At 41.3% G+C, this 18,580-nt stretch overlaps 1 pseudogene; it reads left to right on the top strand.

Annotated features, from left to right (window-relative positions):
* LOC132482898 (ubiquitin-like modifier-activating enzyme 1) overlaps positions 1 to 17,175 on the top strand; it is a 36,709-nt pseudogene extending 19,534 nt beyond the window's left edge.
* Positions 17,176 to 18,580: the final 1,405 nt, after the last annotated feature.

Genomic DNA, 18,580 nt, shown 5'->3' with positions numbered 1-18,580 from the left:
TGTTGGTAAAATTTGGAGATTAATCCTTTTTCAGTTGCATCATTTTCAAATATGTTCTCCTATTCTCAGGGTTGTCTTTTGGTCTTCTTTATGGTTTCCTTTGCTGTGCAAAAGCTTTTAAATTTCACTAGGTCCCATTTGTTTATGTTTGTTTTTACTTCCATTTCTCTAAGAGGTGGGTCAAAAAGAATCTTGCTGTGATTTATGTCATAGAGTGTTCCGCCTAAGTTTTCCTCTAATTGTTTGGTCATGTCTGACTTTACATTTAGGACTTTAATCCATTTGTGTTTATTTTTGTGTATGGTGTTAGTGAGTGTTTTAATTTCATTCTTGGACATGTATCCGTCCAGTTTTCCCAGCACCACTTGTTGAAAAGGATGTCTTATCTCCATTGTATATGCTTGCCTGCTTTGTCAAAATTAAGATGACTATATGTGAGTGGGTTTATCTCCTGGCTTTCTATACTGTTACACTGATGTATATTTCTGTTTTTGTGTCAGTGCCATACTGTGTTGAGGACTGTAGCTTTGTAGTATAGTCTGAAGTGCAGGAGCCTGATTCATCCAGCACCGTTTTTCTTTCTCAAGTTTGCTTTCGTTATTCGGTGTCTTTTTATTTCCATACACATTGTGCAATATTTTCTTCTGATTCCCTGGAAAATGCGATTGGTAGCTTGATAGGCATTGCATTGAATCTGTAGATTGATTTGGGTAATATAGTCATTTTTACAATGTTGATTCTTCCAACCCAAGGATATGTCATATCTCTCCATCTGTATCGTCTTTCATTTCTTTCATCAGCGTCTTATAGTGTTCTGCATACAACTCTTTTCTCTCCCTGGGTAGGTTTATTCCTATTCTTTTTGTTGCAATGGTAAATAAGAGTTTTTCCTGCTGACAGGGTGACACCATTAGCTACTGCTCAACTGCTCTGTCTTATCTCCAACAGAAAGTTCACCTTCTGCTCTGTTCAACGAGTCAAGAGGAGTCCAAGGTGTCTAAAAGACTACACGTCATTTGTAGAAGGATCTAAACTTCAGGTATCCCCTGAGGTATGTCTTTGCATCTATGGCCCATGGTGCCATTTAGGGGATGTCTATTCTGGAGGGGACCTATAGGAGGTGGTGTTTAGGGACTGAGGGGAGGGATTTGGATGCCTCTTTGGGGGCATATCATTTTGCAACAGGGCTTAGGAATATTTGTCGGATGGTCATTGGTGGCCATGTTTCGATAGCACATGGTATTTGCAATGTTCTCCAAAGGGAGGTGGATTTGGGTAAAATTGGAGATTGCTAATCAAGGCAGGATTTGAGGAATATTGTTTAAGTAAGTGTCCTAGTACAAATGTTGGGATCTTGCCAGAATGGCCTTTGTGACCCAAGTTCCATTATAGGGTCCTCCAAGCATTTGGAGATCTGTGTCAATAAGATTCGATTCATCGGGGATCACTTTTTTCATAAAGATAGTCTTCAACTCAGGCTAAGAAAGGATACTGGAGCCTAGTCAACTAGGATCTGGGGAGGAACACGGTACCATTAGGACTTCATTTTCTATAGTTTTACTACCATTCATGAACATATGGCATCCTTCTTGTCAGGAATGGAGAAAGAACAGTTGTGCTGCTGGGACACAGATATTATCATGCAAAATTACATGAATTGTTTATTCATGAGGGAGAGTATAGCCCCATTTTAAAGAGGCTCTATTTAGGACAGTTGTACATCTATCATGAAGAGTATGGTCTTTGCTCATTCATGTACATAAACCATGTATAATTTTCCCTAATGGATTACAGAGTTGTGAGCCTTACGTCTAGCGAAGAAGTAGATACTTCTGTATATGAGGAAGGGAAAGCCTTCTGGTCCAGTATGTCAGATACCTGCAAAGTTTCTAAATGAATAATCCAGCATTGTTCTTTCCCAGCTGTGTGATCACAGGCAATTTTTTTTCAGCATCCATTGGTGGTATGAAGATGATGATAAGAAGAAGAGCAAATACTTACATGATCTTTACAGTGTGGGGAATGTAAGTCTTTATCAGGTGTCATAATACACCAGGTAATTTAATAGTACTCCAGCTACTAATAGTAATTAGGTAGTACTTACTGTGTGTCACACTCTTTTTTAAGCCCTTTATTCATATTTAGTCATTTAAACTCTACTAATGGCGTAAGTTACAATCATTATCCTCATTTTATAGATGGCCCAGAGAAGTGAGGTCCCTGTCTTCAGGTCACACAGCTGGTAATCATGGAAAGAATTACTGTGAGGGTCCAACACTTCTCTTGTGTCAACTGTGAGCTGAAACATGAAAGGATCATTGTTTCTTCCTCAGAAAGGACAGCTAATGAGTTATGTCAGAAGATGATAGAGTAAGGCCCTCCAAAAATTCTCTACATTACAAACCTACAAAGTTTTCAGACTCAACTTTTTCAGAATTCTGGAAATTGACAAAATTACACAGGAACTAGGGAAGTATTTACGTGTTTAAAAATGACTGAATCTTAGTAAGATCAGCAAGCTCTAGAGACTTTAATTGGTCAAACTCACACCCTCCTTTTTTCCAGCTTAATAATAGTACATATTGAAAGAGTATGCATTCCTTTTGCATCCGAGTAGCCACCAGAAGGAGAAGAACAAAGTGAGAATTCTTTCAGAACCTCATCTCCAAAGATTTATCATTATCTGATGTGACTGAGATGTTCCTTGGAAGACTGCATTTGCAAGACTGTCTATATTTGACATAATTTGGAGCTCACCCAGTGCAAATATACTTTAACCTGGGGAGTTGTCAAAATAATTATGGGGGCAGAAAGAAAGTTTTAAGAATTAATGCCAAGAAACATCCCAAATTTGATGCAAAACATCATTATACAGATTCGCCCAGCTAAACAAACTCAAAGCAGGGTAAACTCAAAGAGATCCATAGCAACACATATCATAATCAAACTACTGAAAGCCAAAAACCAAGAGAGAATTGTGAAAGCCCTGTGTAGCAACCCATGGCATGTAAGAGATTCTCAATTAAGCCAAAAACAAAGACTGCACATCAAAAAACATGCAGGGCAGAAGACACTTGGATACATTCATAGTGTTAAAAGAAAAAAAACCAAATACTTTCAACCAAGAATTTTATATGCAGCAAAACCATCTTTTGAAACTGAGGACAAGATTAGGAAAATTCCAGATAAGCACAAAACGGAGAGGATTTATTGCTAACTATCTGCCCTACAAGATGAGATAATTCCTGGAGAGAGTCCAAACAAAAATAAAAGTCACTTTGATGATAACTCAAATCCAGAGAAAGAAAGAACATCAGTAAAAGTAATTATATAGGTAAATACAGAGGATAATTTAAACGAATTTTTTGTGTGTATGTTTGTAGTCTGAATAATAGTCCCCCAATGTGCCCACATTTTAATTCCCAGGGCATGTATGTTATTTTATGCAGAAAACTTTGCATATATAATTATATTAGAGTCTTCAGATGCGAAACTTTCTTGGGTTACCTTAGGTGCATCTAATCAAAATGTTTCTTATAAGAGGAATGAAGGAGATTTCAGTGACAGAGGATAAGTTAATGTGATGACAGAAGTAGAAAATGAACTGATGTATTTGAAGGTAGTAGAAGGGGTAACTAGCCTAGGAATACTGGCAACCACTAAGCAAAAAAAGGACAAGGAAATACATTCTCCCAGCAGAACCTCCAGATGGAACCAATCCTGCCAACATATTGACTTTAGCCCAGTAAAATGGATTTGGGGTTTGTAACATGTAGTATTTTGAAAGAACAATTTGTAAAGTTTTAAAAAATTGAATTCCTGAAAATGTGTTACAGCAACAATAGTAAACTAATGCAGTTACTTGTTTCTCTTACCCGATTTATAACATTACTCCATAGGAAAAAAAAATTAATTGGTGCTGATGTATAAAGTGTATAAAGATGTAAGTTATGATAAGAACAGCACAAGAAAAAGGATAAACTAGATAAAAGCAAAAATTCATATTTTGAAATTAAGTTGGTATTAATGTGAACTAGGTTGTTAGAAACTGTCAGTTTACTTTATAACAACCTAACTCCAGAGCAACCACTAATAAAATGGCTCTAAAATGTATATAGTAAAAGAAATAACAAATAACCATAAAAGTGGTTCACTAGAAGATGTCCAATTAGAAAGCAGATTGTAAGTATGGATTTTTTAAAAATGTGACCACCTATATGTTGTTAAAGAGACAAATCTTAGAGTGAAACAAATAGATTTTAAGTAAAATGTTGCAAAGATAAGTTTCATGCCAACAAAAATCGAAAGAGAGCTATAGTGACTATACTAACAACAGACAAAACAAATTTTAAATAAAAAAAAATTATGAGGCAAAGGACAGTATATATTACTATATTATTATATTAGATTAATAATATATTATTGATAAAAGGGTAAATCTGTTGAAATACACAAGAATTATAAACAAATGCTCACCTAACAAAAAAGTTCCAGATACCTGAATCAAAAACTTACAAAATTTGAGAGAGAGATAAATAGGTTCAACAGCATATCCAAATAAATGACAAAACATATGATCACCAAGGGAAGAGAAGACCTAAACAAAACTATGATATAAACCGAGTGCACTTAACAGACATGTACACAACATTCCTCCCAAGAACAGAAGAATACAATCTCCTTTCACTTGAACTAGGAATGTTCTCCAGGATAGACTTCACGTTAGGCCATAAAACAAGTGTCAATAATTTAAATCACACCGAATTGTTCTCTGACCACAAAGGAAAGAATAATGGGCATCAATAATAGGAGGAACTTGTGAAAACTTGTAAATATGTGGAAATTAAAGAACACATTCCAAAGTAATAAAAGAGTCAAACAGTGTCCAAGGCATATTAGAAAATACTCTGAAGTGAATGAAAATGAAAACACAACATACCAAAATATGGGATTCGGCAAAAGCAGAACCCAGAGGAATATAGACATACATATATATATATATATAATACATTATATACACTTGTATAGTTTTCTCCATGTCTCTTTTGCAGTTTATTGAATATATATTAAATTTGGGTTTATAGTTTTATCAAATTGGGAAAATTTCTGCGCACATATTTTTTGAAAATATTACTTTCAGAGCTCACTGCCACCCCATTATCTCTTTCCAGAACTCCAAGTACATGTATATTAAGGGACTAGACTTGTTTGACTTTCCCCCAACTTGTTGTATTTTGCATAGTTTCTTCTACTTTGTTAAATTTCCTAATTTTTTCTTGTGTGTTAATTTGTTAATCACATCTGTTATGTAAAATCACAGGTCAAGAACATTAAAACATCTATTATAAATATATTTCACATTTCAAAGAAATTCCCAAGAAAGGGGTGGGCCAAAAGAGTTTTTGAAGAAATAATTGCCAAATAATTACAAATTTAATGAAAACTAAAGCCACAGATGTTGCTGGTAAGTTTCTGGTAAGTGTTGATGGATGGAAGGTAATTGTGAATGTTAGCGTTTTGGAGTTGCGTTTTGTGTTCCTTTAATATTTTTGAGTCTGTTCTAGAGAAATTATGTAGTTGCCATCTGATCCTTTCAGGGCTTACTTCTTTTTCTCTAGAGTGGCATTTAGACATAGAATACCTGTGCTGTCTGAAGAAATCAGCATTGTGTTTTTGTTTTTGTTTTTGTTTTATGATGTATGATACATTATTTTCATTTCTTAATTGAAGGATAGTTGATTTAATATTTAGTTACTTTTTGCTTTACAGCAAAGTGACTCAGTTATCTATATATACATTCTTTTTCATATTCTATTCCATGATGGTTTATCTCAGGATACTGAATAGAGTTCTGTGTGCTCTACAGTAGGACCCTGTTGTTTACCTATTCTATATATAATAGCTTATATCTGTTAACTCCAAACTCCCACTGTATGGGGGAGGGTGTTAGGTGAGGAAGAAGGTGGGAGGTTTTCATATTCCTGTTTTGATAGTGCTGTTGATCTTGGGAGGGAATGAATTGACAGATAACCCTTCATTCTTTTCATCCCCCAGGTCCCTACACCTTTAGTATCTGTGATACCTCCAATTTCTCTGACTACATCTGTGGAGGCATTGTCAGTCAAGTGAAAGTAACTAAAAGGATAAGCTTTGTGAGTATGAGCAGGAGGGTGTGTTGTAGGGTTCCAGGCATCTCTGCGTTTTTTACTTTTTTGGTTCTGATATCTTGCTCTCCACAGAACACTTGCCGTCTTCACAGGCAGAGCCGGACTTTGTGATAACAGATTTTCCCAAGTATTCTCACTCTCCTCAGCTACACATTGGCTTCCAGGCCCTGCACCAGTTCTGTGCCCAGCATGACCAGACCCATCAGCCCCACAATGAGGTAGATGGGTGGGCAAGCAAGCCAGGTCCATGAACCAAAGCTCCTCTATGCCTTTTCATCTATTGAGTTTTTCTACCTCTCCCTCTCCCCACAGTTGTGTGATTGTTCTTTTTCTCTTTCCAGGAGGACGCAACAGAACTGGTGACCCTAGCACAGGCTTGAATTCTCAAGCTCTGCCAGCAGTGCAGCAAAACAGTCTGGATGAAGACCTCATCCGGAAGCCAGCTTATATGGCCCCTGGGGATCTGGCACCCATCAATTCCTTCACTGGTTGCGTAGCTGCCCAGGAGTTTATGAAGGTCATCGCGAGTGGAGACGGACAGTGCTGGGCGTGAGCCAGTTTCCTTTCCGGCCCTGCTGCTTGCTGTCCAGCTCTGATTAACCAGTGATCACATCCTCTTTCTAACCGCCTCCTCAGGGCTGCTCTGGAAAGTTTATGCCTTTTATACAGTAGCTGTACTTTGATGCCATTGAGTGACTCCCTGAGGACAAAGAGGCCTTTACAGAGGACACGTGTCTTCCAGTATGTGATTTGGGCCCATGGAGAAGACATTATCGTGGATCTTTTTAAGTTGGCATTTCCCTAACCCTCTCTTCCCTTCACATGACTCAGTGCCAGAACCCTTAAGATGAGCAGGTGGCTGTATTTGGCTCTGGCCTGCAAAAGAAGCTGGGCAAGCAGAGATACTTCTTGGTGAGAGAACCCTGTGGTCAAAAGCTACCTTTAGGTCCCCTAGGCTCTGGCCACCTCTTCTGGAGTCTCCTCTTGGTGTACAAGGGATGGTGTTTGCTTGTACCCTCATCTCATCCCTCTTCCATTTTCTTCACACCAGGTCCTTTATATCCTGGTCTTGTGCCTCTTTCCTTAGAGAACCATGGATTTTTATGACACTGTGACTTAAATATGCAGTCGTAGATCCTCTTACCCTCTCTTGCCATCTCCAAGGGGAGAGAGGACTGAGGAGTGGGTTTGTTACCCAGTGACCCTAACCATCTTCTGTCTCTCTTCTTGGCCACCTCCCAGTTGGGTGCAGGGGCTGTTGGCTGTGAGCTGCTCAAGACCTTTGCCATGACTGGACTAGGCTGTGTGGAGAGTGGGGCAATCACCATTACAGACATGGACACCATAATAAAATCCAATCTGAATTGACAGTTTCTGTTCCGGCCTTGGGATATCAAGGTGAGTGGAATGGATATGGTAAGTAGTTGAGCTTTGTTTTTCAGTTTTCTCCTGTCTTTTTCTGGTTATTTGTCTTATTGCCTTTGGACTTATTATTATTTTTTTTTGGTACATGGGCCTCTCACTGTTGTGGCCTCTGCCATAGAAGAGCTCAGGATCTGGAACTTCAGGACCAGCGGCCATGGATCATGGGCACAGACGCTCCACGGCATGTGGGATCTTCCTGGACTGGGACAAAACCCATGTCCCCGAAAAACCAGGTGGACTCTCAACCACTGCGCCACCAGTGAAGCCCACCATAGGACTTTTTTGTTTGTCTCTTTCCTTCAGTTCTTACCTTATTTCTTTTTCTCTACCACTCAGTCTTTCTTCCAGCAGATATTTATTGAAAACTTGTTACATCTTTCCTTTGTGAGTTTAAACCTGTCCCCAGCCATCTTTTTTTTTCTTTGGTTTTTGATTACGGCTAATGTGGAACTCTGGAAGCTAGATTATAGAAGGATCTATCTGGGGAGTCTCTGTAAAGTTCAGTGTTATTTTGCCTGCCCAGTGTTTATCTTTCCTTTCATTTTATCATGCAAATACTAGGTACTACATAAGTAGTTAGAATATATAAGATAGCAAATAAAAGGTTTCTGCTTTTGTCTAGTGAGAAGACATAGTAAACGAGAGATTCTCTAATGCAGTGGAGGTTGGCAGCACTCTTTCCTCAAGTCCAAAAGATCACAACTCTTTTAAGAATACTAAGACATTATGTCCTTTTTATCCTCATTTTATCAGGTGAAAGAGTAATTTTCCACTCTGTTCTAGGAGGCTGTCCGTAACCCAAAAACACAGTATTTTCCAAATAACCAGACCAATTCATGATGATACAGAACTGTGCATTAACTAAAGAGCCATTCAAAATACAGAGAAAGACAGTGGGTATTGATGTGGATCATCATTTCACCTTCCAACTAAACTTTAAAGAAATATCACTTGTCAAATTTTGATATATTTAAAAAAAATCAACAGTCATCTGAAAATGTTATTGAAATATTTTTTCTGTGAGGCTGGATATCACTTACATCTTTCAAGCAAAACATGTATAACATTAAAGTCAGTAGATAATGAAAATTCAGCTATCTTCTAAGACATTATATAAGTAAAATTTGCAAAAGTATAAATACAGATTGATTCCTGTCATTAACGCTTTGTATTGGAGATTCTTTCATACTGTTTGTACTATATAATGGAATTATTCCATATTAATTAATTTATTTATTTATTTATTTTTGGCTGCGTTGGGGCTTCCTTTCTGTGTGAGGTCTTTCTCTAGTTGTGGTAAGCGGGGACCATGCTTCATCGCAGTGCGCGGGCCTCTCACTAGTGCAGCCACTCTTGTTGTGGAGAACAGGCTCCAGATGCGCAGGCTCAGTAGTTGTGGCCCTGGCCTAGGTGTTCCTTTGCATGTGGGATCTCCGGAGACCAGGGCTCGAACCCATTTCCCCCGCATTAGCAGGGAGATTCTCAACCACTGCACCACCAGGGAAGCCCCTCCAATTTTAAATGGAGTAATAATGTTTTTAAATGTTCTCAGATTAAATGTCTAATGTAGGAAATCTTGATAGCTTTGCATCACATAAAAAAACCCCCACAAACTTTGTTTTAACATCATTTTGGACAACTGCTAGAGCAAATAATAAATACAATAGCACCGTATGTGGTTAGAACATAACAAGGTGAAAAATACTGTGTAGGGGCAAGAATGAAAATCAAGATATAGAACTGGAAGTGCTATGAGAGGGCGGTTTGCAGTGTGGTAAAGGAAATCCTCATTGGAAAGGTGGTATATCCACAGAGAATTAAAGATGATATACGAGAACAGGAAGAAATCTCAGGGAAGAGTATGGCAGGTGAAGTTAACAGTGTGAGAAAAACCCCGAGGTTGGAATATGACTGCTATGTTTAAGGAGTAGAGACAGAGACAGATCATGGTAAGAGAGAAGGTTGTCAAAGGAATAGGGACCAGCTCAATTCACCCTTAGTGAAAGTGGGAATCAATAGAGGGCTTTGAGGAGAGGAATGTGATCTGACTTGGACTTTCAGAGGATCCTTTTTGTTTTTGTAAGTTCAGAGGACCTTGGTTTTCTTTGCGTGAATGCACTCCAACTCGGGGTGCTAGTAACGAAAAACAGTGGATGTTCGGTAGACAAAAGAACAGATACTCAACCCATTGTCTCCTATTGTATCAATGTTTTCCTTTTTTATTCACCTTATTCCTCATTTGTCCCAGCCCAAGCTGTGTGGCATTTGTCATAGACCACAGAGCCTCCTGACCTCAGAGCCTAGGTCTTGTGCATCATTACTTAAATCAGTTTTCAGAACAGCTCTTTAAAGTTTTGTTGGGTGATTATGTGAATGACAGTTCTGTTTCTACATCACTACACAGAAATTGAAGTCTGATACAGACTGTAGCTGTGAACCAGATAAATGCACACATCCCTGTGATGAGCCATCAGAACTGTGTGGGCCCTCACACAGAGCATGTGTATGAATAATAAATTCCTCCAAAACCTGGATGGTGTGGACAATGCCTCGGACAATGTGGATGCCCGTGAGTTTTGGGGGTGGGTGAGGACGAGGTGAGAGTAATGTGTGTGTTTTGGGGAGTGTGTGTCACCGTGTCTTATCCTGAGTTTATTTTCCCCACCCTCACCTGCTGCAACTTTCTCACAGGCACATATATGGACTGCTGCTGTGTGTTGTACCATAAGCCCCTTCAGGAGTCAGGCACACTGTGTACCAAGGGTAATGTGTAAGGGTTTATCCCCTTCCTGACAGAGTCATACAGCTCCAGCCAGGACCCTCCTGACAAGTCCATCCCCAGGTGCACACTGAAGAACTTCCCGAATGTCATCGAGCACACTTTGCAGGTGATCAGCCTTGCAGGGAGAAAGAGGTGGAACAGATATGTACTGGGACAGTGTCTCAGTTGCCAAACTCTTGTTATTCCGATGATGAAGCCTCAGTGTATGTAATATCTGCCCTTTCCTTAACTCTCCTTCACTCACTTTAAACCTAGGAGCCTAATGCTTTGCAAAATGATTGTTTTTAACTTGAAATTTTTATTTTGGAAACATACAGGGAAGTATTATTTATACCATGTGAAAAACTTTATGTAAGAAGTGTATATCTAAATGGTGAGGATATGTTTCTTTGTGTACAGGATACTATTTTGTTGTTGAACAAAATTAACTTAATATCATCCCTGCTAGTTATTTAAATATCTCCAATATTAAGTCCATATTTAGGAATAATTTTCTAATTGTTTCCCAAAATATGTTTAATAGCTTGTCAGCATAGTTCTGTTTATATAGTACACGTACATACAAAACAGCATACCTCTCATGTAGATTGACAAAGTAAAAGCTCCCCATTAACTGGCCCTCAGAACTTGGACCTAATTACAGTCCCCTTTCAAACCACAAATAACCATCCTTTTATCAAAATGATTCTTAACCCAGTCTTTGAGGCTATGTTTAGGAAGTATGGGAACAGGAAGAAAATGAGCAGTAACAGTTCAGTCTGTCACTTTTCCTTCCAGAAGGGATGAGTTTATACTTGTGGACTCAGTTCAGTATGTGTCTTTCTCCCTGTCCATGCATCCCATGTTGGTGTGTGTGTGTGTGTGTGTGTCTGTGTGAATGTGTAGATACAGAGAGACGGTGATGTGTTTGTGTGTGTGTGTTCATTTCTATACATATAAAACCTCTACTAGGTTATGGCTCTATTATTGTGTTTCTCTCTACCCAGTACGCAGAACGCCCAATAAAAAGGATTTTAAAACTAATATACTATGAGCCCTTGGACTTAACCTCTTCATGCTTCAGATTCCTTATCTGTAAAATTGGAATGACAGTAGTAACTCTCACAGGAATTCTGAAAAGCATGTATACTTAATATGCCCTTGTGACTTTCAAACTAAGCTTTAAATGTGTACATGTTTGCTGATTTCTTATTAACTCCATGAGGTGTAGTTTTACTGTTCCAGTGTTTGTCTTTAAAATGAGGAAACACAAGTAAAGATATACCTGATTGTCACAAGACTGTGGCACAGCTGGCCTTTGAACCTGGATTTCGAGCATCAAGGTGCTCCAGGTCACTTCACCAGTGACTATTTATCGACCTCCGAATTCACAGGGGTCAAACCTCTATCTTACTTTCTTCCCAGTCCCCAGAACCTGCATAGAGATCGTTCATGTTTTATTCTTGGTGTGAACTTTTTCTTGAATTGATGCATGACATACGTAGGGTAATGTGTACATCTTAATAAATTCTGCATGAATGTACACTTGTGTGTAAACCTCTTCCCAGATTAAGATCATTGTTTTTTACATTGAAGTGGTGAGGGCTTGACAAGTTTGAGGAGATATATTGGGAGGGTTTCCTTCCTCTGTTCTCCCATAACAGCCATGCTCTTCCTATTTGCTATATTTCCTGATGGTGTTCCTAAGGCCTACAGAAACTTATTTGTTTCCCATAACCCACGTAGTGTTGATTTGCTCTGTCTGCAGTGGGCTCTGGATGAGTTTGAAGGTCTCTTCAAGCAGCCAGCAGAAAACGTCAACCAGTACCTAATGTGAGTAATTCTATCCATTCCTCGTTCACCGTGTCCGTTGCGTGTCAGTCAAAGCATTCTGTAACCAGTGTAACACTTAGGACCCGGCCTACTTTTCAAATAATCTAATGATTCCTTGGGCCTTATACATTTGGGAGTCAGCACTGACTTTTCATGCTGTTAAGCTCCCTCTGGGATCACTGTGTAACTCTGAGTTTGTGTCCCCTCTAATTCTTGATAGGGATTCAAAGTTTGTGGAGCAAAAACTGCACCTGGCAGGCACCCAAACCCTAGAGGTGCTGGAGGCTGTTCAGCTCAGCCTGGTGCTTCAGCGGCCACATACATGGGCTGACTGTGTGACGTGGGCTTACTAGCACTGGCACACCCAGTGCTCCAACAGCATCAGACAGCTGCTGCACAGCTTTCCTCCGAAACAGGTATTACACTCTTGTGGGGTCCATTTGTCAGAATAGGCTTACTGGAAGCAGTTTGCTACACGCTTTTGACATGAATCATTGCAGTTAGTCCAGTTGTGGAAAGACCACCAAGTCCCAGAGATCTCATTAAATGATTAAGCAAGTGATTTTTGAAGTCAAACACCTGTTCCTCCTGACCTCTCTCCTCTACCTGCCCAGCCCTGTTCTCTCAAGCAAGATACTTGGTACCTATTTCCCTTAGATATGACATGAGTCATTCCAGATTCCCTGTCAGGGCTATAGAGATTGTAGAAGAGAAATTTTGGTGTTAAGAGCACAGGACCTATGTGGCTTCAAGACTCAACTGCATTTGATATTGGGACTAATCATGTATTTCCTCTCTGTGCCTTAGTAGCCTCATGTAGGAAGTTGGAATAATGGTGACCTAATTTCATGAGAGTTCTATGAGGGTTAATTTATATTTACTAAGTTAATAAATTAAGTATGTTAGTACACGACTGGCAATCCATAAAAGTTTCATAAATAGCTCTGTGTCTGGCACAAAGTGAATGCCCAGCGATATACCAATTTGGGACGTCCGGGCTTGTAAATGAGGAGTTACAATTATGAGAAACACCTCTCCTCTCAGGTCTCACTCTCCCACATCTTTCTGTTTTCCTAGCTTACAAGCTCAGGAGCCCCTTTCTTGTCTGTGCACAGCCACTCATCTCTGATGTCAGCAATGAAGTCTCCTCCCTCACGTCTCCTACAGTTGGGTCAAATGTGGGTACGTGGATGGGAAGGAGGCTGCAGCTCCTTAGGTGAGTACTGATATGCTTACCCCTCCATACCTAGCCTTCTCTTAGCCCCTGCATCTGGACTACGTGATAATGGCTGCCACCCTATTTGCCCAGGCCTATGGGCTGAGGGGTTCTCAGGACCGAGCTTCTGTGACAATACTCATTCAGTCTGTGCAGGTCCTTGAGTTCACCCTGAAGTCTGGTGTCAAGATCCATGTTTCTGACCGGGAGCTGCAGACCACTACGTGTGTTGGTGAGGATGTTTATCTAGTTGGCCTAAGGTAGCATCCTACTTATCACCTACCTATGCAAGCCTCCCTTGTACTTGTGTTTTGCTACTGGCTCTGCTCTGAGATCTCAGGCCTGAGATTAATCCACACTGTCCTTTGGTCCTTGCTTCTTCCAATTTAAAATAAGGTTAGTTGGTTGAGGCAAGTTCTCTGATGTGCTACTACTTTGTTCTTCCCACTGTTTCTCCCTCAGGTGCACCAGTTGTCCATCTCTTTACTGTGTGTATGTTTGCTTTGTTTTGTTCTTTCTCTGTTTCTTTTTGTGTCCATTACAGGGACAAATGGATATGATCTTTACCAGTAGTCTCTCTGCCTTGATTTCTTCCCTGTTTCATTTCATTATAGATCTCCTCATCCACCTCCCCACCTTCTTTGGTATGCCTGTTTACCCTATTTTTATTTATTTATTCACTGATTTATTTATTTATTTAGGCTGTGTTGGTTCTTTGTTTCCGTGTGAGGGCTTCCTCTATTTGCGGTGAGTGGGTGCCTATCTTCTTCACGGTGCACAGGCCTCTCACTGTTGTGGCCTCTCGTGTTGCACAGCACAGGCCCCAGACACGCTGGCTCAGTAGTTGTGACTCATGGGCCTAGTTGCTCTGCGGCATGTAGGATCTTCCCAGACCAGGGCTCAAACCCGTGTCCCCTGCCCTGGCAGGCATATTATCACCCACTGGGCCACCAGGGAAGCCTCACCTATTTTTAACCTCCATATATCTTCCTCATCTCCCTCTCTAGACAGCCCTCCTCATCTCTCCATCTCTAACTACCCCCCAACTCAAATTTCCCTCCCTCTACCGTATTCTGTCTCATGCTCTGTAAGTCTTCCTCTACATTTCATTTTCTTTGTATATATCCTTCAGTTTCTTCGTCTGTATATCTCTCCCCTCCTGATGTATCTCCTGCATTTCCTTTCCGAAATAACTACTCTTTCATGTTCCTCTTTGTATATTTTCTTTATTTATCTCTCTACGTGTCTCCATTTCAGGTGTTTTGTACTTTCTCATTCTCTGAACATTCTCTTAATCTTCACATTTATTCTCCTTGGTCTCCCTCTTCAAAGTTTTTCAGCTCTATCCCATTTCATATTACTCTCTTCTTTGCTGTCTGTATACTTTCCCCCTATGCCCCTTTCTGTATCTCTTAACCCTCTGTCTCTTGTTTTCCCTCGTATCTTCCTTCATGTCTCCCCATCTCTCTCTATGTCTTTCTCTTGCAGTATTTTCTCATTGACTTCCTTTTTTTTTAATTGTGGTAAGAAACCAAAGGAGTTACCATCTTTAAATATAGTAGACTTCCAGTTTGGAAGTCTTAATATTTAATTGAGTGGATTTTAAGGCTTAATATTTCATTGGATGGATAGATCACATTTTTCTGTCCACTCATTCAGCAGTGAATAACTTCTGTGCTTTCACCTCTTGTCTGTGATGATTAGTGCTGCTGTCTATATCCTTTCTTAGTGGCTTTACCTGTTGCCCTCAGTGTCTCTACATATCTCCATGTCCCACACACCTATCTTTTACTTTTCTGACGTGTTTTCTGCCCTATCTTTCCCCCTTCTTTTCTCTTTCCCACGATGTCTCTCCTTTTCAAATCCTTTATCTGCCTGAACATCTCTGCCCCACCCTGGACTCCTGCTTGCACCTCAGACCGTGAACTGGGATTTAACATGTATCTAAGGACTAACGTGTACTTCCTCCCTTTCTGCAGTTGATAATTACCTGCAGGAGCTCAAGGACATGCTGCCCAACCAGAGAGCTTCCCTGGGTTCAAGATCTACCCCATCAGCTTTGAGAAGGTGCTGTGATGGGGACCTCAACCGTGTATGAGAAATGGTTGAGCCACCCTAAGCTTTTTTGGGGATTACAGGCCTGACTGTAATTATGTTATTTTTTATTTTTTTAATTTTTTTTTGTGGTACGTGGCTTTCTCTCTCTTGTGGGATCTCCCATTTTGGAGCACAGGCTCCTGATGTGAAGGCTCAGCAAACATGGCTCCTGTGCCCAGATGCTCCCTGGCAGGTGGGATCTTCCACGACCTGTGCACGGACCCGTTTCTCCTGCATGGAATGGCCCAAGTATCTTTTGTGGTCTGGGCTAGTATTTGGCTGGTCTCGCAGGTAATTGAGGTGAATATACCTCAGTTCCCAGTATCCAAGAAAACTTTTTCTCCTTAATTCTGTCTCTTCTGTTCTTCCTCTATCTCCACTCACAATAGGATGATGACAGCAACTTTCATGTGCATTTCATTGTGGCTGTATTGAGTCTCCGGGCAGATAACTATAACATTCCCCCCACTGACGGGCATAAGGTAACAATAGTCTAAACCTAACCTTGCAACCTTTTCCAAGTTTGAGTCTGCCACGTTTGGCCTCTTCTGTACACCTTGAATGTCTCTAACCACTACATCTATGCCTCACCTTCTGTGTTACACAGCAAGTTGATTTCAGGGAAGATCATTCCAGCCATTGCCACAACCACAGCAGCTACATTTGGCCTTGCATGTCTGGAGCTTTACAAGGTAGTGCAGGGACACCAATAGCTTGAGTCCTATAAAAACAGATTCATCAACTTGGCCCTGCCTTTTTCAGCTTCTCTGAGCCCCTTGCCCCACACCGTCACCAGGTAAAGGCTTGCTGGTATAGAAATCTTTTGTGTTACCCATCAGTGAGTGATGCTTTGTGTATGTGTGTGTGCGTAGAGGTTGTGTGTATCTTATCTCTGTAGAACTGGCTCTGGTTTTCATCATACCAGGTGAGAGGCTTTGTTTAATTTTGCGTATCCTATGTTCATTGTTTGAACCTGTGCAAAGTAGGAATGGAACTGGCATGTTTGTGAAATAAAGAGGAGCATATGATTAGGGTTTGCTCCCGTTTTTCTCTTGGTGCTTTACTCTGTGCTTTGTCCCACAGTACTATAACCAGCAGTGGACATTGTGGGATTGCTTTGAGGTACAGGGGCTGCAGCCTAATGGTGAAGAGATGGCCCTCAAGCAATTCCTTGACTACTTTAAGGTAAGGGCCTTTCACTCACTGCACTTGTGGTGGTGGTTGCCCAGGTTACTGGTACTGTCCATCCCAGTGACCCTGTTGCCCCTCCTCTTTTCCACCCTCTTCAGCCAGAGCACAAGTTAGAGATCACCATGCTGTTCCAGGGTGTATCCATGCTCTACTCCTTTTGCATGACAGCAAGCAAGATCAAAGATCAATTCAAGCTTGAGTTGGGTCAGTGTGCAAACAGAAACAGGTCCTGCCTGGGGTGGGAAGCATCAGCTAGCTATGCAACACACCTTCACTGTTCCCCTAACATTGTCTCTGTAAGTCCTTTCCTCTATTTCTTCTTCACAGACCCTCTTTTTCCTCACCCCAGGATAACAGCAATAGTGAGACGAGTATCAAAGCAAAAGCTGGGACACCTCATTCAAGCACTGTTTCTTGAGCCGTGCTGCAAAAACAAGAGCGGCAATGATTTGGATGTACCCTATGTACGATACACCATTCGCTGATCCCTCTACACCCATCTACCTCATTCTCAGTCAAGTCAATCTATTTCCATTTCTCTTATAGTCGTTGCAAATGTTGAGCCTTAAGTTCTTCTGAGGACTTTTTGTTGTTGTTGCTGCTTTCTACTCTTTGGAGTTGGAATTCTTAATAAAGAGTTATTAATCCAAGTGTGTCATATCCTTCTTTTGTCAAAGGCCCGTACCTTGTTGTCTGTGGGAAAGACAAGCCTTTCTTTAGCTCTGTAGGTACAGGTGATAGTGCAAAAGGCTCAGCCGCTCCCACCAGCATGGAATTTGCCTTACATCCAAGCTTATGAGAAGAGATTAAATCCACCTCTTCTGGTAAATCATTGGTTTGCTATTTTTTCCTTTGTCCTCTCTGTTTAAAAAGAAATAGAGGGGGAGTTCAGGAAGATGGCAGAAGAGTATGTCACGGAGATCACCTTCCTCCTCACAGATACATCAGAAATACATCTACACATGGAGCAACTCCTACAGAAAACCACCTGAACACTGGCATAAGGCCTCAGACCTCTCAAAAGGCAAGAAATTCCCCACGTACCTGTGTAGGGCAAAAGAAAAAAAAAAAGAAAAAAACAGAGACAAAAGAATAGGGATGGGACCTGCACCAGTGGGAGGGAGCTCTGAAGGAGGAAAGACTTCCACACACTAGGAGCCCCTTCGTGGGAGGAGACTGCTGGTGGTGGAGGGGTGTAGCTTTGCAACCACATAGGAGAGCACAGCAACGGGTGCAGAGGGCAAAGCAGAGAGGTTCCCACACAGAGTATCGGTGCCGACTGGCACTCACCAGACCAAGAGGCTGGTCTGCTCAACGGCTGGGGCATGAAGGGGCTGGGAGCTGAGACTCAGGCTTGGGTCAAAGCGCAAGGAGAGGACTGGAGTTGGCAGTGTGAACACAGCCTGAATGGGTTAGTGCAGCACGGCTAGCTGGGAGGGAGTCCGGGAAAAAGTCTGGAGCTTCCAGAGAGGCAAGAGACTTTTTCTTCCCTCTTTGATTCCTGGTGCAGGAGGAGAGGGGATTAGGAGTGCTACTTAAAGGAGCTCCAGAGAAGGGCACGAGCTGTGGCTATCAGCGTGACCCCAGAGACGGGCATGAGATGCTAAGACTGCTGCTGCCACCACCTAGAATCCTGTGTAGAAGCACAGGTCACTCCTCATACCTCCGTGACCAGGAAGCAGTGCAGTCCGCAAGTGTCAGGGTCCCAAGATTCAGGGACAACTTCCCCAGGAGAACTAATTGCGCACCTCAGGCTGCTGCAACATCACGTCAGCTTTGGACGCCGCAGACCAGACCTGCATCTATACCCCTCCATCCCCCCGGCCAGAGAGAGGCAGAGCCACTGAATTAGCGGCTCCTTTAACCCTGTCCTGTCTGAGCGAAGAACAG

The sequence above is a fragment of the Mesoplodon densirostris genome, chromosome Y, assembly GCF_025265405.1.
Source record: "Mesoplodon densirostris isolate mMesDen1 chromosome Y, mMesDen1 primary haplotype, whole genome shotgun sequence".
Lineage (NCBI taxonomy): Eukaryota > Metazoa > Chordata > Mammalia > Artiodactyla > Ziphiidae > Mesoplodon > Mesoplodon densirostris.
This window is presented reverse-complemented; position numbering and strand designations above follow the sequence as displayed.